Genomic DNA, 21,953 nt, shown 5'->3' with positions numbered 1-21,953 from the left:
TATTTTTACAAAAACACTTTATTTACATACTTCACATATTTACAGACAACTCAATAAAGTGCTAATTAAAAATAAGTTATCCAGTAAAAACCTGTGCAAAATGCAATTCATCATTATTAACAGAACAGACGATGTCTCCGTAGCACCAGCGCTGTCTAAAAGCGTCCAAATCACCAATGTGTTTAAAAAACCTGTATTCGAGCCACAGTCTGGCCCTGATGTTACAGAGCCAGATTGACCTGGCCTCCTTTCCCTCACGGTTCTCCACCCGGTTCTTCCTGCTCACATATATGGCCATCTTTGCTTCTCCTGAGAGGAAGTTTAGGAGCTGCCACTTCTCTCTGTTTGTCTTTTTGTAGCCAGCTCCCATGATAAAAACACTCTGAGAAAACTTCACACCAAAGAGACTAAAAACCAACGTCAGAAGAGTGAAGAACTCCGTGAGTCTCTGACACTCAGTAAAAACATGGAAGACAGTCTCGCGGAGATCACAGAATGGACACTTGTTAAAAACAGCAGGATTAAGAACAGAAATAAAAGCGTTGGAGGCGACGGCACCATGTAAAATCCTCCACTGTGGGCTGGGTCCGGTTTCCCCGGCCAGTCTTTTAGTCCACACAGTGGGGGGCCTGCTGCTCAGTCCTTTTCTGTTGGTGCTTTTTACACAGTTGGAATAAAAAGTATTTTTGTCCGCTCTGTGCAAAGTCAGTTTGTTTGGGTTAATGACAGTCAGCAGGGGGCCAGTCAGATCTCCTAACCCTGGGCTCAGGTAGATCTCCGGAAACGGGTCTGCGGGGTCCGGTTTGGTCGTTCCCCGGCTGTAGTCCATTAGGAGGCTCCTCTCCTCTCCAGAGAGCCTCTGCCTCCAGAGCTCCAGGACCCCCTGAGCCACCCGGACCGAGCGCAGACCCAACAAAGAGCTCAGGGCCACAGCATCGCTCAGCGCCGGCCCCGCCGCATCCACCAGCTGCTGTAGGCACAGGGTCCTGGACCTGCACAGCGCCCCCATCAGGCCGGGTGTGGCGCTGCTGCTGATGTCCAGCCTGGCCCCGTGTATCAGTGGCGCTTTCAACAACCATTGCAGAGAGTCAGACTTCTGGCACCTTTTTTTATTAAAAAGGGTCCAGGACTTAAAAGCACCCTGATAAAACGGAGGCAGCCCACTTAAATTTAAAAGTTTTAAATCAGTTAAGAACAGAGCAGCGTCCAGCCCCAGGTTGTTAGCACGTCTGAGAATGCAGCTGGCCATGTCTCTCCAGACTAAATCTGCTGGACCTGTTAGATATTTCTGTATAAATTGGAGCCTAAAAGTGGCTGTTCGGCTGGCCAGGTGGACGAGGCCCTGTCCCCCCTCCTCTCTGGCTAAAAATAGCACCCCTTGTGGCACCCAATGCAGACTGTCCCAAAAAAAATCCACCATTCTCCTCTGTATTTGTGCTAATAGGCCTGAGGGGGGGTCGATACATGTCAGACGGTGCCACAGTTGGGATGCCACAAGGTTGTTTAAAACCAGAACCCTACCTTTAAAAGACATTTGAGGGAGCAGCCATTTCCATTTGGAAAGTTTTCCCTCAATCTTTTCTGTGACGTTCTCCCAGTTCTTCTGGACCATGTTTTCTTTTCCCAGAAACACTCCCAGGTACTTTAGGCCGTCTCTCCTCCAGGCCAGGCTCTGGGGAAGAACTGGGAGACCGCCACGCCACTCACCGACAGCGAGGGCTTCACTCTTCTTCCAATTCACCCTCGCTGCCGATGCAATAGTAAATTTTTCCACCATAGTGGCTAAAAGGTCTGCCTCCGCCGATAAAAACAATGACGTCATCGGCGTATGCCGATAAAACAATGTTTCTACTAAAACCAGGTAAAACCAGTCCTTGTATGCTGGAGCGTATCTTGTTCAGTAGGGGTTCTAGGGAGAGTGCACAGAGCATCCCCGACAGAGCACAGCCCTGCCGGACCCCTCTACACACTCTAAAAGGAGCACACAGACCGCCGTTAAACTTCAGCACACTCTCCACGTCACTGTACAACACCTTGATCTTAGCTATGAAACCTGCGCTGAACCCAAACTTCTCCATGACCTTCCAGAGGAAGTTGTGCTCAACGCGGTCAAAAGCCTTTTCCTGGTATAGAGAAATCAGACCAGTGTTTATACTGAATGAGCTAGAGAACTCCAAAACATCCCTAATTAGGTAGACATTGTCTACCATGGACCTGCCGGGCACACAGTAGGTCTGGTCCCGATGGACGACCTGCTCCATAGCTCCCTTCAGCCTGTTGGCCAAGGCCTTGGACAGAAGCTTGTAATCCACATACAGCAAAGACACGGGGCGTCAGTTTTTGATGTCCTGAAGGTTTCCTTTCTTGGGCAAGAGCGTAAGAACAGCTCTGCGGCAGGACATCAGCATGGAACCAGAGGCCAGACTTTCATTAAAAACATCTAAAATATCTACACCTAAGATGTCCCAGAAGGCTTTATAAAACTCTATTGTCAGGCCGTCAATGCCGGGAGCCCTCCGACCCTGCATACTTTGCAGAGCGGCCTGAAGCTCCCGCATCTGCAGCGGCTCCTCGAGCTGGGAGTTAATATCTCCAGAGACCTGAGGCAGAACTCCTTCAGCAGTGTGTCCTCCTCCTCGTACTCAGTAGAATAGACAGTGGAGTAAAACTCCCCCGCTCGCCTTCTGATCTGGCCTGGCTCCATGAGCTCCTGCCCCGTGTCTGACAGCAAGGAGTGGATTACCTTCCTCTGTCCGTTCTTCTTCTCCAGGCCGAAGAAGAAGCTAGAGGGAGCATCCATCTCAGCGATGTTCTGAAATCGGGACCTGACCAGTGCACCCTGTACTTTACTGTCTAGCAGGTCGGCTAAAGCCAGTTTTTTTATCTTATTTTTATTCTTATTGTTTTAGCTTTTATATTCTACTTATTTGTTATCAAAACAATAGCACCTTCAGACCACAGCAAATTCCTTGTAATGAATGTTACTTGGCAATAAACAGTTTCTGATTCTGATTCTGATTTTACTTTGAGGACTTCAATATATCCTCGATCTCCTGTGGACTCACTCATTTTCTCTAGTTCCACTATATCACTCTCCAGGTCCTTCATAGATCTGGTGACGTCTCGTGTAACATTGAGGGTGTGCTGTTGACATAGAAGTTTAATTTCAGTCTTCCCATGGTCCCACCACTGCCTAAGACTGCTAAAATCACCCTTCCTCTGTCTAAAAACACCCCAGAAATACACGAGAACCTCCCTGAACTTTTTGTCACATGTTAAAACAGAATTAAAATGCCAATATGCACTTTTCGGCAAAATATTTCTAATAAAAACATGACATAAAAGCAGGGAATGATCCGTAAAACCAGCAGGTATAATTCTGTACATTTTAAATATATTAAAATGATGCTTAAAACAATAAATACGGTCAAGTCTGGCTGAGGAGATCCTACTCTCTCTGAGGTGGGACCATGTGTACTGTCTGCTGTCTGCGTGCATCCTCATCCACATGTCCACCAGGCCATGAGAGTGGACCAGCTGCCCCAGAGCATGCTGGGATGCTGGATGAGGCTCTGCGTGGTTGTGATCTAAAGACGCATTTTCAGTACAATTAAAATCCCCACCTAAGAATAAAAAATCCTCCGAGGCACAGCTATTTAAAACATCGTTGACTTTTTGTAAAAACAGCTTCCTTTCTGCACCGTTTGTTGGAGCATACACATTGATAAAAACAGCAGTGAAATGCTCAAACCGAGCTTTAGTTAAAAATAACCTCCCCTCAATAAAATGCTCGACCTCCAGCGAGACTGGAGAGAAGTTCCTGGAGAAGAGGAAGCCCACTCCTCCACTTAGAGTGGTGTTGTGGCTTAAAATGGCTTCCCCTTCCCACTCTCTCCTCCAGTCTGCCTCATTTCCAGAATCACTGTGTGTTTCTTGTAAAAACATGACATCAATGTGTTTCATTCTGGCAATTTCATAAATAAGTTCTCTCTTTCCTGCATCTCTGGCTCCATTGACATTTAAACTTCCCACTCTAAAGACGTCCATGTTAAGTGAGATATTAAAAACAACAATTAAAACCAATAAGTTAATTAAAACACACATTGGAGTTTTTGACATCATCACTGTTCATTTGTTTCTTTACTTTAAGCACAAGTTTTTTCAACCTAAAACCCTCCTGGTCAGTGAGGCCAGACTCCTCTCTTTGGCTCATATGGAGTCTGGCCGATGAATAAAACACTGATAAATCAGGGAAATGATCTTCCATTTTAACACCATGTTGGTTCTTTGTCTGTTGGAGAAACGACCTGATCTTTTCTGCAGTGTACAGCTTTCTCTGCTGGCTGCTGCTCAGTTTAAAACACGGCACATCACTGCTGTCCGACACACACTCCTCCTCACTCCCGCTTTCATCCATCTGCACCTGTTTCCTCACGGTGTCCTCCCCAACTTTACTTGTTTTTGCCTCACTGGCTGCATTTTTTGTTTGTCTCCTGCGTTTGTTAGCAGGTTTTGGTTTTGCTGTTGCTGCTGCTGCTGCTGCTGCCTCCTCCTCCATCTCCGCTTCCTCCACCTGCTCACTCCACACAACACTTTCCTCACCTGACTTATTTTCCTGTGTTTCACTTTCCTTACCTGCCTGTATCTCTCCTAACTTACCTGTCTCACTGACCTCACCTGTTCTGTTTATCTGTTCCACCCCCCCACTGTCACCTGTTTCTGATCCCTTTTCTACCCCAACCTCACTGTCCCCTACTTCACCTACACCCTCACCACCTTTTTCTTCATCACACCCACTTCCACCATGTACATTATCCCGTGACACCCCGTGTACCGGGTCAGACACGGCAGCCAAACGACGCGCCAAGGCGCGCGGAGCCGCAATTGGCCAAGCGGAAGTGGGGCCCGGCCCCGCGACAGCAGCCACCCCGGGCGGAGGGACCGCCGCCGGGGAGCCGGACCCGCCAGCAGCGGCCGCCCCCAGCCCCGAGACAACGGGCGGCCCCACCGCAGCGCCGGTCGCCCCCCCCGGACCAGGCCGAGCCGGATCACCGCGCCCCGGACAGGCCTTCACGGTGTGTCCCTCCTCACCGCAACCAAAGCACTTTATTACCGATGAGGTTGCAAATATCACATAGTCATAATCATCTACTTTAAGGTGGAAGCGGAGGTTGAGCTCCTCGTCCCGGTTGTTCAGTATCATATATAACTGTCTCCGGTGAGACACTACGTGCTTCAGTAACTGAGATCTGCATCCAGACAGGATCTTTTTAATGGGGGAAACCACTTTCCCATGTCTGGAGAGTTCTCTACTGAGAAACTCGTCGGTAATAAAAGGAGGGACATTTGACAAAACAACTTTGGTTGCGGGCTGCGTCAGCGGCAACACCGACACAAACATCCCGTTCACCGGAATACCTGTCTCGATGACGCGGTTCACCTTGTCCACCTGGTCCAGGAAGATAACGACGGCGCTGTTCATCCGCGCGGCCGATCTGACACTACCGTGTCCAACCCTGTCCCCCACCGCCAGCCCGATGTCCTCCACACTGCACGGGAAACCGGCGGAGATCTTAATACCGTGTTTCCGCGTGAGCCTAGAGAAGTCTCCATTTACCATGGCGTCTAAGACGCCGGCCAGCAGAGACACCGGCAGGAGACAAAGAAAACCCCAAACAAACCCCAAAAACCACAAAAGTGCTCCAACTATCAATTAAAGTAAACCACCACCAAGAAACTACTTTAAATTAAACATATTACTGAAAAAAATAAACAAAAAAAAAAAGTACGAAATCCACTCACTCAGCGTCTCACTCACACACCACAATCTCCCAGCATGCACTCTGAGAGACAGAGAGACAGAGAGAGAGATAGACGTAGAGAGACAGATAGACAGACAGACAAGACAGACCAACAGACAGACAGGCAGATGTATGGCAGCACTAGCAGTAGAAATAGCAGCTATAATTATAATGATAATGGAAATATGACTGATAATAGTAGTTACAGCTGTAATAATAGATTAATAATAGCAATAACAGCTTTAATAGTAACAGAACTACGACTAAACATAATAACTGTAGTGATGAGAGTCAGGCAGGCCCATGGCAGCAGCACCCAGGCGTACCAGGACCACGATCCACAGGAACCTGCGAGACAACAAAGCACAAAGAAACTCCGGGGAAGATATAAAGTTAGTAACATGCATTGGACTGTGATGAATGTGCAAAGATGAAGAGGGAGAGGAGGAAAGCTCAGTGCATCATGGGAAGTCCCCCAGCAGTCTAGGTCTATACTGCATAACTAACTATAAGCGTTATCAAAAAGCAAAGTTTTAAGTCTACTCTTAAAAGTAGAGAGTGTGTCTGCCTCCCAGACCCAAACTGGGAGCCGATTCAACAGGAGGGGAGCTTGATAGCTGAAGGCGCTGATTTGGGTGAGAACTTGAGTTTTCCACCTCATTTGAGTGAAAATGTCACTTCGGAACTGATTTGAGTGAAAATGTCACTTTGGAGCTGATTTGGGTGAAAAAGTCACTTCGGAGCTTGTTTGGGTGAAAATGGCAGTTCGGAGCTGATTTGGGTGAAAAAGTCACTTCGGAGCTTATTTGGGTGAAAATGGCAGTTCGGAGCTGATTTGGGTGAAAACTTCAGTTTTCCACCTCATTTAAGTGAAAACGTCACTCTGGAGCCGATTTCAGTGAACATGTCAGTTTTCCAACTCATTTAAGTGAAAACATCAATCTGGAGCTGATTTGGGTGAAAACTCCACTCTGGAGCTTAATTCAGTGATCATTTGACTTCTCCTACCTATTTGGGTGAAAACGTCACTTTGGAGCTGATATCAGTGAAAACTTCAACTTTGAATGTATTTCAGTGAAAACTTCATTTGCTCACCTATTTGAATGATACCTTCACATTGGAGCTGATCTGACTGAAAAATTCAGTTTTGGGCGTATTTCAGTGATAACTTGAGTTTTCCCACTTATTTTAATGATGACACTTAGCTGATTTATGTAAAAACCTGACTTTTCCCACTTAATCGCGTGATAATTTCACTTTTTCAGATGATTTTAGTGGTAACTTGACTTTTGAACTCATTTGAGTGAAAACTTCAGTTTTGTGCTTATTTGAGTGACAACTTCACCTTTTCCGCTTTAAAAGTTTCTATCATTTTTTTTCTGCAGGATTTCACTTCAGTCCACTTCTGAACTCATTTTGTTGAGATATTTACAAAACTGTGATGAGTTATCATTTCAACCTGGTGTGTTTCAGGTGTTTTTTTTATTATGAACTTATTGCACTGAAACAATGTCAAAAGCCTGCTGTCTGGAGAAAAATCTTTAAAGAAATTCAAATCACACCATTTGTGTTTTGATATTCATCCCCCTTTCAATCATTCAAATGTAGAAATTTGTTTTTGAGAGCTTTCGGAAAGAAAAGACAGATTAAAGTGGAAAAACAAGAATTCAAATTCAATTCTTGAATTTCGAGACAGGAAGATGGGTATGACATGCAACTGTAATTTTTTAGTCTTCTGTTTATTCGATTGTATTCCATTTGACTAAATTTGACACTCTACCTGGAAGTGGTTGCTGTAAGCTGTTTTCCCTGACTGACTTCATGTCTTTTTGGTTCTTAAATTTGCTTTGATTCATTTTAAACATTTTAAACATTTGAAACATTTTTTAAAAAGTTACTATTGACTTGGTCCCCATCTATCAGATGTAAAGATCAACCCCACCTGGAGACAGGACCCTATAAACTGTAAATGGTAAATGGTCATCACTGGTAGCGTCCTTCAACCTTAACGGTTCCCAAAGCGCTTTACAGATTAGGTCACATTCACTTACACATTCACACCCCAATGGCGACCGAGCTGCCATGCAAGGTGGTGGTCTAGATCGGGAGCAAGTTAGGGTTCAGTGTCTTGGACACTTGGACATGATGGGGGAACCCCCAACCCGCACTACCCTGCTGCTCTACCTCCTGTGCGACAGTGCTAACCACTGCGCCACCATGCCGCCTGACCTCCCAAGTCATATTTGGGTGGTTCACTGCTAATACACATACACTCAGGTACTTATACTTTGAAAAGCATGTTGTGAGAGTGTTCTTACATACCATTGTCCATATAAACCATATCACACTCAGGCAGCTACACACATACAGTACCAATGTAACATGTTGGTAGATTTTAAATTTCCAACCATGTTGGGTGTACCAAGCACTAGTCTTGTCTGATTCAGGTCTCTGACAGCCGTCTGAATGTGGTTGCTCTCAGTCATCATCTGTAGCAGATAAAGCACGGAGGAAAGAGACAATTAATGGACAGGTACTAGGAATGTACCATTAGAGAGGATATTTGAGGTTTCAAAAGAAGAAACCATCCTACTGTTAACAAAAAGCATGAGAAGAAAACTTTGCTTTGAACCTTACTGGATCATTTTGTGAGATATAGACTGTCAATGCAACATATGAAAAAACAATGAAAACAATCCACTCTGAAACTGTTCTTTAGCGACTTGACAGGCCAAATGATTATGGTCTGTAGACTATGAAAACCATAATTTATTACTTCATTGTTTATCTACTGCCAACTCACTTGCTTGAATAGTGGCCCTCCACCTGCAAGTGGGGGTGTACGCTTTTTTTCCCTGAGTGACTTCATGTCTTTGTGGTTCTTAAATTTAATTTGATTCATATTGTCTCGCCTTCCATTTATTACTAGTGACTGGGTCCCCATCTATCAGATGTAACTGAACAACCACACGCATTCAACTAACATACAGATCAAATGCAGGTGGTCCAAGTATTCTTAAAAACCAAAGCATTGCCACTATCAACCCCTCCTGGGGACAAGACCCTGTAAACTGTAAGGACCTCCCAAGTCATATTTGGGTGGTTCACTGCTTAACCCACATACGTGTGTGTGTGTGTGTATCCTTATCTTGAGAGAGTGATGTTTTCCTGCCTTCCATTTATTACTAGTGACTGGGTCCCCATCTATCAGTTGTAACTAAACAGCTTACCACACACATTCAACTAACATACAGATCAAATGATTGAGATCAAGTATACATTTATACACAGTCTTTATGTATGTGGCCGTGTAGTTGCACTGTGGAGCTACAACAAATCCCACCAAGGATTACTTCCAGATTTGAAAGTAAAGGATGGCTTTTTTCTCCCATTATTTGCGAAGGAACAAGACAATGCACGTTAATTGAAAAATGAAATGAAAGTCAGCTGATCGACTCCATTACGATTAACCCTAGCAATCTTCCACCCCTATTCCAATTCTGATAAGCAATAAGCAGGTTCAAAGTATTCCAAGACACTTCGGCGGATGAAATAACTACTTTATAGATTACTTCCACCAATACTGTGAACTACCTCAACTATGTAGTTTTTGAGAAATCCAATGTCCCTTTTTTGTCCCATGTTTCTTTAAATCAGAAATCACTGGGTAGAGCACATACCATACAGGCTGAGGCCTCCCTGCAGTGTCCTGGGTTCGATTCCGACCTGGGCCCTTTGCTGCATGTCATGCTCTCTCGCTTTTTTGCATTTCCTGTCTCTAGGCAAGCTGTCACTATCAAATAACTGGTCAAAAAACGTCTTTAAAAAAACAATCACAATTGTCTAAGCCCAAGATGCAGCAATAGTGCACTTGCAAAATAGTGTCTGTGGGGAACCTGGTCAAACATTTGCACATCAGGAGGCGAGCCCTGGCATTAAAATGGTTAAATCCTAAGAAAACACCACTAAACAACGTATGTAGACTATGTGATACAACTTTTGCTGTTAAAAAAGACAAACATAACTTGATCATCGGTGTTAGAGGTGAAGCTTACCTATGCTTTAGCTTTAGAGAAGCTCACTGGACCCATTAAAACCACAGACAATCCAAATCTTTGTCAAAACTTGCCAGAGGCTGCTAGCTCGGAGGTTGTTGATATTATTGTTTCACGTAGTGACAGGGACATTGAAAACAGTAGCGGAAGCAGAGGAGAATGGCAACTGAAATAGTTGCCAGACTTATCCAAGCAGCCTACATCCAGTGAGTCAGACTACTAATGAGTTGGTTGATGTGTGGAGTGATCACTTAACTTCTTACCATCATTATCATAACTTAACTTTGACTTCCTGTGTGCAATGCACAGGATGTTTTTAGGAATTTAGGATGTTTTAGGATGTTGATATTTGAACTTTTTACAATTAAAAACATTTCACTGTAGTAGCACATGTGCCATTATTAGATTTTTTTTCCATTTGTTTTTTATCTTTTGTTTCTGGCTTTTCATATTCAACTGACTTAAGGTTGCTTTGATGTGGCAATTAACACACAAATAAATTCATCTTTGAAATGCTGAATGATTTTTTTTGTCATATTTTCATGTCACATCTTTGGTTAAGCCATATGCTATTTGCATATTTTAAAATCTTCTATCCAATGTGCAGACAAAGCAATTTCAATTGCTTGTCCTGGCTTCTCAGAGTTGGTCCTTATTCATCCCCAGGCACTGCTCATGGACCCATCTTTCACAGGTGTCACACTGTATCTGTAACATGAAATAAAATGGAAATAATGAAGTAGATGTGCAACAGAAAATCATTTGTAGGAAGGGCAATGTATATTTATAATAATTTTCTATTTAGATTTCTATATGGCAATTTATGTCCACTACATTACATGTAGCAGTAGTTTGTGGTATTCTGGCCTCAAAGACCAATTTCATATATCAAATTATCATTAAGCCTTTGATATTTGAGGTACATCTTCCTTAGAGCATTCTTCATTTTCGACCCATCAGTATCTATATGCAATTTATTAAACAATTGACATATATAATATTTAAGTTTAAGTCCTTGCAACAAACAATATTATGTAACATAGACTCCAAGACCTGCCTGAGATCTCACAAAACCTATTTCTGATAAGAATGGCAGAAGTGTTTTGTGCATGTTCATTTTACTAAGGTGTGTAAATGATATTCAAAACCGTCTTCATGTGTTTGGAGGTGGTTCCATAAAGCCCCAGTAGAAGATAAATAAGGACTTTTTTGAACTGTGAATCATGCAAAGCTACTCTAGTATAATCCCAGAATAAAAATATAGAGCTGAAATGAGCAGAATATGGGACCTTTTTGAATTCTCTCCAAAATGTAAGGTAATTCATTCATTTCCAAAATGGACAGTGAAAGAAGAACTGTACTTACTGGTGTATTTCTTGTTTATGTCTGTCTGAAAAAGAGACGTTTTTAGCTCGTCATTGTCTAGACTGCCGATGTTTTCTCCTTGTGTCAGTGAGCTACATAACATCCAATTGTAAATTCCATTGCAGAGGACAGCAAAAAGTTAAAATATTTCAACCTGGACAGCAATGGCGTCTACCATTACTGTCGCTGGTATTCTCTGCCAGCTTCAGCAAATTTTACCGACCTGCTCTCGTCCACTAAAATGTTATCCGGTTTGCCGTCGGTCTGAATCCATGTGAATGCTTTGTGGCTCCAAGGACTACAGACCCGTGGCACTGACCTCCCACATCATGAAGACCCTGGAGAGACTCGTCCTGGAGCAGCTCCGGCCCTTGGTCAAGCCACACTTGGACCCCCTTCAGTTCGCCTATCAGCCCCGACTTGGAGTGGAGGGTGCCATCATCTACCTGCTAAACCGCGTCGACGCCCACCTGGATAAGCCGGCGAGCACTGCGAGTCATGTTTTTTGACTTCTCCAGTGCGTTCAACACCATCCATCCAGCTCTACTGGGTGAGAAGCTGACAGGGATGCAGGTGGATGCCCCCCTAGTGTCCTGGATTGTCAACTACCTGACTGGCAGACCACAGTATGTGCGCTTACAACACTGTGTGTCAGACAGAGTGGTCAGCAACACCGGGGCCCCGCAGGGGACTGTCCTCTCTCCCTTCCTCTTCATCATCTACACCACAGACTTCACACTACTGCACAGAGACCTGCCATCTTCAGAAGTTTTGTGATGACAGCAATAGTTGGATGTATCAGTAAGGGTGATGAGGATGAGTACAGGGCTGCTGCAGAGCCATCTGCAGCTCAACGTGACAAAGACAAAGGAGCTGACTGTGGATCTGAGGAGGACCAAGGTGCCGATGACCCCTGTTTCCATCCAAGGGGTCAGTGTGGACCTTGTAGAGGATTACAAGTACCTGGGAGTTCACATAGACAATAAACTGGACTGGGCGGTGAACACTAATGCCCTCTACAAGAAGGGCCAGAGCCGTCTCTATTTTCTGAGGCGGCTGATGTCCTTCAACATCTGCCGGACTATGCTGAGGACGTTTTCTGAGTCTGTGGTGTGCCAGTGCTATCCTCTATGCTGTTGCATGCTGGGGCAGCAGGCTGAGGGTGGCGGACTCCAACAGACTCAATAAACTGATCCGCAAGCCCAGTGACATTGTGGGGGTGGAGCTGGACTCTCTGACGGTGGTGTCAGAGAGGGCAATGTTGTCCAAGCTGTGGGTCATCTTGGACAATGTCTCACATCCTCTCCATGACGTACTGGTCAGGCAAAAGAGCACCTAGAGTGGGAGACTAATTCCTCCCAAATGTACAACTGAGCGCCACAGGAAATCATTCCTGCCTGTGGCCCTCAAACTGTTCAACTCCTCCCTCTGCGTGTCAGACACTCAGAAGAAACGTACTAACGACTATTTTCCCCTCGGTCAGCAACTACTACCTCATTATTTATTCTATATTTATATTTACACTTGAACTGTGCACTTCTGACTGTTACTGACTTAAAGATTACAATAATTCACCAGGGCAATACATATATATACATACATATACATTGTTATATTTTTTACTTTAATTTTTTACTTAAATATTGTAAATATGTATATTTTTTATTTTCTATTTGTTATTTTTATATTTGTACATACTTTTAGTTGCTACTTTCTACTCTTGAATGGGAGCACCAGTACTGTACAATTTCCCCCCGGGGATCAATAAAGTAATTCTGATCTGATCTGATCTGATCTGAAAAAACACCACTGTCACCACAACCCCAGCTTTTATTTTGAAAGTAGAAGGAAGGGTCTAACAGGATGACCCTTCATGTCCAGGTCACAGGTCAGTTTGAGTTTGAGCGCTGGGGGGGTTAGACTACCAGCTTTGATCATTATGAGCATGAGAATCCCTGGTGCTGTTGAAAACAGTGACACGATTACCCTTCATGCTCAAATGATCTGTTATGTTCATGCACACAAATCTGATTCTCTTTGCGCTTACAAATCCTGTATGTATGTGCTGTCAAAGGTTGACTTGCAGACTGAGAAAAGCTCAAATTTATTTTCTGCTCTCACATCTTTTGTCGTTAATATACATTCATAATAAACTAACCTCTTAGTAATATTCCAGGTGTGGGTTATTGTTAATTCTCAGTATATTCCCCTCCCAGTCATTAATTTCTCAGAACCCCAAGATGATGCTTTCAAAATAATGTATGTTTATTCAACAGATAAACATTGATAAGTAATGTAACAGATGTAATGTACATAGGGCCTCTAGCTGAAGCTAATTTGCAACCCCTCCACATGTCTTGTTTTGCCAGACCTACATTCCAAAAACCCATATTCAGTATATGGACAGCATCATAGACTGTTTTACATTCCCTGAGGCTTTTTCAAGTCGATACATACCCATATAAATATTGAAAGGGTTAATGATCGCTGTAAACATTCCTCTAAATATGCTTTAGGAAGTGATCTCTTCATGGCCCCGGGACACAAGGAACTATCATAGTGACCAATAACTGTTACAATTTACATATGGGCAAGTGAGTGTTGTCAAGGTCCACATTTGGTTTTAACTTAAAATACCACATAAGTATATTACATATTTTATTTACATGATGGTACCTCAGTAAACATTTTCCTAATAGCTTCATGGTCTCAATCACTAGTCTTCAGCATGATGTTCATTTTGGAAATGGTCCCATTTAGAGTAAAATAGATGATACAGCAGGGTATACTTTAGGGCATGGCTACCTTGTGATTTACAAGTTGCCACCATGGCGGCCTGTCAATCAGGATAGAGATGTTTGGTTGTACTAAAAGACACTCTAGGAGTCAGCTGTTCATGTTTTCGGGTAAATACATTTACAAGCTAACATTGTTAGCAGCTACTTCGCACAGTGTAGCCAGGAACCAGATGCAGTCTCAGGATGAGAGATTTAGATTAAATCATCTCTGGTGTCTGTATTTCTTAGGTATTACCAGCAAATAAGAAGAATTAATGGAATAAAATGTACCCATTTCCTATAAAGACATCACTATATGTTTTGCTTTTTGATTGATAAAGCATGTAATGTCCTCAATCTTTCACAGTCAGACCTTGGCAGCAGTATTTTTCCCTCTTCTCGTCCTGACCTGTGTGTTGGAGGCCATGCGTCATGATTCATCTGCCAGCCGCCGGAAGGCAAAAACCCCTCAATGTCGCCCCCCACAGCCGGCCCGAGGGACCTCTGCTTCAACACCCCGGTCAAGACGGAGCCGAGTTTCAAGTGAGAGGGACTGAAGACATTTGAGTTAATGATTATGTTCCAGTCATAGAAATAAATCACTGCTTTTGTCAAAACTAAATATAAGGAAAAAAAAACAAAAAACAAGTTAGGCCATTTAACAAAACTATTATTTACAACCATACTCTAAAAGCCAAAACTAAATAAAATATTAAATATTCCCTCTGGTGAAGTAGAACATTTGACCTGTTTGTTATCTTCATTCCTGTAGAGGAAAACCTACCTGTCCTGCCATCACAGCAAACAGTCAAACACTATCTGTTATCCAGGGCAGCCTCCTGTATCTCCCAAGAAGAGAAGGTTTCGACCAGGAACCAAGGCCTTAATGGAGATCCGCAGGTACCAGAAGAGCACTGATCTTCTGCTCAGGAAGGGACCCTTCTCTCGCCTGGTGAGTCAAACAGCAGCAAACCATGGGGAGAATATGATAGCAGTACCTGTATGTCTTCACCCCCTTTCACACATGCAGCTTCATCCAATCATCTGGAAGAAGCGTGAACAGGAGCAAGACTCGGTATTGAAAAGACGATGTGGCAAATTGCTCCCTTGGAGATATTCTTAGCAATTTCCCTTGAAAAGTGAGTTTTATGGGTGCCCACAATGACAGTCCTCTGTCTGTCTGACTGTGGACCTTTGTTGCATGTCTGTCTCCTTCTCTCCTGTCATCTCTGTACTGTCAGAATGACAAATGAGGGCATGAAAATGGGCAAAATGTATATGCACACTCAGGGCTCTACGCTTACATTTATTGTAAATAAAGAAATGTAGGGGCACAGATGAAAATTATGGGGTACAGTTTTGTTTGTTTTTTAAGGAAAAAACAGCATGTCTTTTTTTTTTTTTAAAACATAGAGTACGTGTAAGACACAAGCTCAGCTGACAGAACCATAGACTGTATATAAAGATGGACGACATGACAGCTCCCCAAAAGTGAAGCCAAATCATCTCAATCACCCCCCTGCTGGCTGGTTGCAGGATAGGTCATAAGCCCCATCCCTCATTGTCACCTCCTTTGGTAATAGAGAGCCAATGAAGGGAAGCTAAAATTGGTGTGATATGATAAAATGTTTTAGTTTTAGTTAAGATCCTAGCTGCAGCATTCTGATCTTGGGCTGAACAATTAATCGAAATTTTATCAAAATCGCAATATGACAAAGTGCAATATGCAAATCACACAAGTTTGCAATTTTTTGATAAAGGTAAAATGTGTCTCAATATACCATTTATAAATGAAGCACTGAGGTGCTACAGTGATGCCCCAGCCTACAAATAATCAAAATCTCCAGATGTATGGTAACATGCTTGTTTGATACAGACACACCATCGTAAAATGTTCAAGTTTTTTCAGTGAAAATGTCAAAATTACCATTCCCTCTAAATCGTGACTCATATCGCAATATCTGTCAAGATTATCACAATATGATTTTCTTCGCATATCGTTCAGCCCTATTCTGAACTATTTGAAGCCTTTTAGTACCTGCACGTGGCACACCTGACGACAAGACATTATAACAATCAAGTCTGAATGAAACAAAGGCATGAATTAGGATCTCTGCAAAATTTTTGCTTTGTTGCATAGGTGGAAAAAGCCATCTTGACGATTTATTTTTGTTTTATGAGAGTTACTGTTACTTGATTATATCATATATATGTATGTATTTATATTAATTTGACACTAGCAGCTGTTTGCACTCGTAAACGTCATGTCACGATGAAAGCAGTTGAACTGGATGTAGCCTACATTCAACAATAAAAACAAGTAATATCAAGGTCAAATGTTATTATGGAATGTGGTTAGAACAGCACCTTACAAGGCACAACACAAAGTTTGGTCGGGCATTTGATCATTTTGAATATTTAATACAACAGGGGCAGCTTCCTGGATAGGAACGCACATGCGCTACAATGAAGCCCAGAAACGACACTGACTCGGCATGAAAATCGCACTTCTTGGCCTTGACATACAGCCTGTGCTCCAACAACCATGACAATACCTGGCGAACATGAGTAATATGGGTCTCCTCATCCGGCGAGTAAACCAGAATGTCATCCAGGTATAAATAAACGAAATGGTCAAGAAAGTCTCTCAATACATCATTAACTAGGTTTTGAAATACTGCCGGAGTGACCCGTTGGTGTGTTGAATCCTGTCTTCCACTCATCCCCCTCTCTGATGCGGACAAGGTAGTAGGCGTTTCGGAGGTCGAGTTTGGTGAAGATCTTGGCCGACTGTAACTGCTCAAACGCCGAGGACATGAGCGGGAGAGGGTACCGGTTCTTTACGGTAATGTCATTAAGGGGAGCATAGTCAATACAGGGTCTCAACGGCCTGTCCTTTTTCCGCACAAAGAAGAAACCAGCTCCCACCAGTGACGAGGACGGTCGAATAAGACCCGCTTTTAGGGAGGTCTCGATGTAATCCTCCATAGCCCTCCTCTCTGGTCCCGAGATGGAGTAGAGACGCCCCCTGCGTAAGGTGGCACCTGGAATGAGGTCAATGGGACAGTCATAGGGTCTGTGAGGAGGAAGAGATGTGGCCTTATCTTTGCTAAAGACCTCTCCTAGGTCATAGTAACTGGCAGGAACACTGGATAGGTCGGGAGCCTGAGCGGGTTCTGGAGGGGGAGACCCAACAACACTCTCCAGAGAACCGACCCAGTGTCACCCTCCTCTCAGGCCGCAGACAGCTAAGTTTACAGCTCTCTCCCTACCCCATGATGGAGCCAGTGTTCCAATCTACATGGGGATTGTGTTTGCACAGCCGCGGGAAACCTAAAACTAACAATTGGAGAGCAGAATCAAAAAGATGGAAACTTAACTGTTCATGGTGACCATCAATGTTTATCAGCTCGGTCTTATGCATGACATGAAATAAGGTTTTGCCGTCAAGTGCGCTTGCCTCAAGAGGGCAAGGTAATAGCTCTGATCTTAATCCCAGTTCTTTAGCAAGACCCCAAGCCATCAGGCTTTCATCCGCCCCTGAGTCAATAAAAACCTTCTTGGTCCATGTGGTGCCGTTGTGTGTGAATAATACCTTAGTGGGAGTCCGAGGTGGGAATTTTGCAGGCAGACGACTCACCAGTGGCCTCCTGTAGGTGTCGCTGTCGCTCCTCGGAGGTGATCTTGGTCCGCCCCAGCTGCATGGGCTCCACACCGGAAGCAGGAAGAGCAGACCGGAGACGAACAGGCGGGTAGTTTCCCCGCGATGAGTGCCCCTCGTGGCGATGGTGGCTAACTGCGGAGGCCATCCTTTAGCTGGTCCGGTCCCGCAGTCGACTGTCCACTCTAATGGCCATGGCAATAACAGAGTCCAGATCTTGTGGTAGGTCTAGAGGGGCTAGATGGTCTTGAATGAGGTCAGACAGTCCTTCAGTAAAAGCGTCAAATAACGCTGGGTCGTTCCAACCGCTGTCTGCAGCTATAGTGCAGAACTCAACAGCATAGTCAGACACAGGGCGGTTGTCTTGTACTAACCTCTTCAGGGCTCGGGCTGCCTCCCATCCGGGTGTGGTGTGGTTGAAGATTTTGTCTATCTATGAACAGCTCCGGCAAGTTGCACACTGGGGATTCCTGAGTTAACTGACAAAGTTAACAGAAAATCCCTCCAGAAAAGTGGAGGAACAAAACTGGTAAAACCAAGACAGCAAAGTGAACAAAATGACAAGAACACTGAAACCACTCACACAGGGACTAACAGGCAATCTTGACGTGGTATCACGGCTGGTTATCATGACACTGAGGACATGACGAACTGGCACAAGACAAAGGGAGACTATTTAAACATGAGGTGAGTGAACACAGGTGGAAACAATCAGGGCAGTACTGACAATCACAAAGGCGGGAAACACGAGGGCAAGTAAAGTAAAGTAGTAAAGTAAAGTGATCTGAAACGAGAGGAAACACAGTTACTACAAAATAAAACAGGAAATGACAAGACAGCATGACTAAACGAGACAAAAACTGTAACTTAACTTAACGTAAATGACGAGACATGACATAAACAAGCTAAATTCACTGAAAATGTACATAGTTTCTACAGTGAATGTAACTAAGAACTTGTTTTGGTTTTTGACAAACTCTCGGAAAGATTGTGGGGAAAAGACAATTATCTTGTCATCACAATGAATTATAGAAAACAATGCCCTGGGTTTGGTATTTTAATACAAATTGTTCATCAGAAATAAAGTGTGTAATTTCTTTGACCGAACTTCAACAGTTTTTAATCCTCGTCCTCCCAGGCTGCAGAGGCGTTTCTTGTCATGTTATTCTCAGATGCCAGTCTGTGTGCCATCCACGCCAAGCGGGTCACTGTGTTCCCCCGTGACATTCAGCTGGCCAGGAGGATCCGCGGGGTGGATAACCTCTAAAAACACCGCAGTACAGGGTGGACACGCGAATACCAGCAAAAGGAATGACATTCTGACATCCTTTACACTTCAGTCTGTTCTGATTCAATTCAATTCAATTCAATTTTATTTATATAGCGCCAAATCACAACAAAAGTCATCTCATGACACTTTACAAATAGAGCAGGTCTAGACCAACTCTTTATGATGTTATTACAGAGACCCAACAGTTCCCACTATGAGCAAGCACTTTGGCGACAGTGGCAGGGAAAAACTTCCTTTTAAGAGGCAGAAACCTCGAGCCGAACCAGACTCTAGGTGGGCGGTCATCTGCTTTGACTGGTTGGGTTTGAGAGAGAGAGAGGGAGAGAGAGAGAGAGAGACATAGAGAGGGAGGGAGAAAGAGAGAGGGGGAGAGACAGACAGACAGACAGAAAGAGACAGAGAGAGAGAGATAGACGTAGAGACACAGATAGACAGACCGACAGACCAACAGACAGACAGGCAGAGATGTATGGCAGCACTAGCAGTAGAAATAGCAGCTATAATTATAATAATACTGGAAATATGACTGATAATAGTAGTTACAGCTGTAATAATAGCTGAGATTAATAATAGCAATAACAGCTTTAATAGTAACAGAACTACAACTAAACATAATAACTGTAGTGATGAGAGTCAGGCAGGCCCATGGCAGCAGCACCCAGGCATACCAGGACCACGATCCAAAGTAACCTGCGAGACAAGACAGCACAAAGAAATTCCGGGGAAGATTTAAAGTTAGTAACGTGCATTGGACTGTGATGAATGTGCAAAGATGAAGAGGGAGAGGAGGAAAGCTCAATGCATCATGGGAAGTCCCCCAGCAGTCTAGGCCTATAGCAGCATAACTAGGGGCTGGTCCAGGCAGGCCTGAGCCAGCCCTAACTATAAGCGTCATCAAAAAGCAAGGTTTTAAGCCTACTCTTAAATGTAGAGAGTGTGTCTGCCTCCCGGACCCAAACAGATAGCTGAAAGCTCTGGCTCCTGTTCTGCTTTTGGAGACTCTAGGAACCACAAGCAACCCTGCATTCTGGGAGCGCAGTGCTCTAGTGGGGTACTATGAGCTCTTTAAGATATGATGGTGCCTGACCAGTAAGAGCTTTGTAAGTCAGGAGAAGGATTTTAAACTCTATTCTAGATTTTACAGGGAGCCAGTGCAGCAAAGCTAACACAGGAGAAATATGATCTCTTTTCCTGGTTCCTGTCAGTACACGTGCCGCAGCGTTCTGGATCAGCTGGAGAGTCCTCAGGGACTTATTGGGACAGCCTGATAATAAGGAATTGCAATAATCCAGCCTAGACGTGACAAATGCATGGACAAATTTTTCTTCATCTGTTTGAGACAGGACCTTCCTGATTTTTGCAATGTTACGGAGGTGAAAGAAGGCAGTCCTTGAAGTTTGTTTTACGTGGGAGTTAAAGGACATGTCCTGATCAAAGACAACTCCGAGATTCCTCACGGTGGCGCTGGAGGCCAGGGCAATGCCATCTAGGGTAACAATATCCTTAGATACTGTGTTTCTGAGGTGTTCAGGGCCAAGAACAATAACTTCTGTCTTGTCTGAGTTCAACATCAGATAATTACAGGTCATCCAGGTCTTTATGTCCTTAAGGCATGCTTGGAGGTTGGCTAACTGATGAGGTTCTTCTGGCTTGATCGATAAATATAGCTGGGTATCATCCACATAGCAATGAAAATGTATGGAGTGTTTTCTAATGATATCTCCTAAAGGAAGCATATATAAGGTGAATAGTATTGGTCCAAGCACAGAACCTTGTGGAACTCCATGACTGACTTTGGCAAACATGGAGGATTCATCGTGAACATGTACAAACTGAGATCGATCTGATAAATACGACTTAAACCAGCTTAGTGCGGTTCCTTTGATGCCAATTAAATGTTCCAGTGTCTGTAATAGGATATGATAGTCAATGGTGTTGAATGCAGAACTAAGATCTAACAAAACAAGTATAGAGACAAGTCCTTTGTCTGATGCAGTTAGAAGGTCATTTGTAACTTTCACCAGTGCTGTTTCTGTGCTGTGATGCGCTCTGAAACTTGACTGAAAGTCCTCAAGCAACTTATTGTCATGTAGAAAATCACACAGCTGGTTGGCGACTGCTTTCTCAAGAATCTTGGAGAGAAAGGGAAGGTTAGATATAGGTCTATAGTTGGCTAAAACCTCTGGATCAAGAGTGGGCTTTTTAAGAAGAGGTTTAATTACAGCAACTTTAAAGGACTGTGGTACGTAGCCTGTTAATAAAGACAGATTGATCATGTCTAGTAAAGAAGTGCTGACTAAAGGTAAAACCTCTTTGAGCAGCCAGGTTGGGATGGGGTCTAAGAGACAAGTTGATGGCTTAGATGAAGAGATAGTTTTAGTAATTTGGTGAAGGTCAATGGGAGAAAAGCAATCTAAATATACATCAGGTTTTACAGCTATTTCTGAGATTCCTGTGTTTGAAGGTAAGGTACCACCTGAAGACAGGAGGTGATCAATTCTGTCTCTAATAGTTAGAATTTTATCATTAAAGAAGCTCATGAAGTCATTACTGCTGAGGGTTATAGGAATACATGGCTCAATAGAGCTGTGACTCTCTGTCAGCCTGGCTACAGTGCTGAAGAGAAACCTGGGGTTGTTCTTGTTCTCTTCTATTAATGTTGAGTAATAGGCTGCTCTGGCTTTACAGAGGGCCTTCCTATAAGTTCTAAGACTATCTTGCCAAATTAAACGTGATTCCTCTAGTTTGGTGGAGCGCCATTTCCTTTCAAGTTTCTGCACTGTTTGCTTTAATTTGCGGGTTTGGGTGTTATACCATGGAGCTGACTTTCTTTGTTTTATTATCTTCTTTTTAAGAGGGGCAATAGAGTCAAGTGTCAATCGCATTGAGCCTGCAGCACTGTCAACAACATTGTCTATTTGAGAGGGACGAAGGTTAGCATAGGAGTCCTCAGTTGTATTGAGACATGGCATTGAATTTAATGCCGATGGAATCACTTCCTTA

The 21,953-nt window shown here is 43.7% G+C and overlaps 1 pseudogene; it reads left to right on the top strand.

Moving 5' to 3' along the window:
* The first annotated feature begins 7,946 nt into the window (after positions 1-7,946).
* On the top strand, positions 7,947-18,926 carry LOC139307248 (histone H3-like centromeric protein A; annotated as a pseudogene).
* Positions 18,927-21,953: the final 3,027 nt, after the last annotated feature.

This window comes from Enoplosus armatus, unplaced genomic scaffold (assembly GCF_043641665.1).
Source record: "Enoplosus armatus isolate fEnoArm2 unplaced genomic scaffold, fEnoArm2.hap1 Scaffold_49, whole genome shotgun sequence".
In the NCBI taxonomy this organism is placed as follows: Eukaryota; Metazoa; Chordata; class Actinopteri; order Centrarchiformes; family Enoplosidae; genus Enoplosus; species Enoplosus armatus.
The sequence above is the reverse complement of the archived record's forward strand: the minus strand, read 5'-3'. Positions and strand labels throughout refer to the sequence as shown.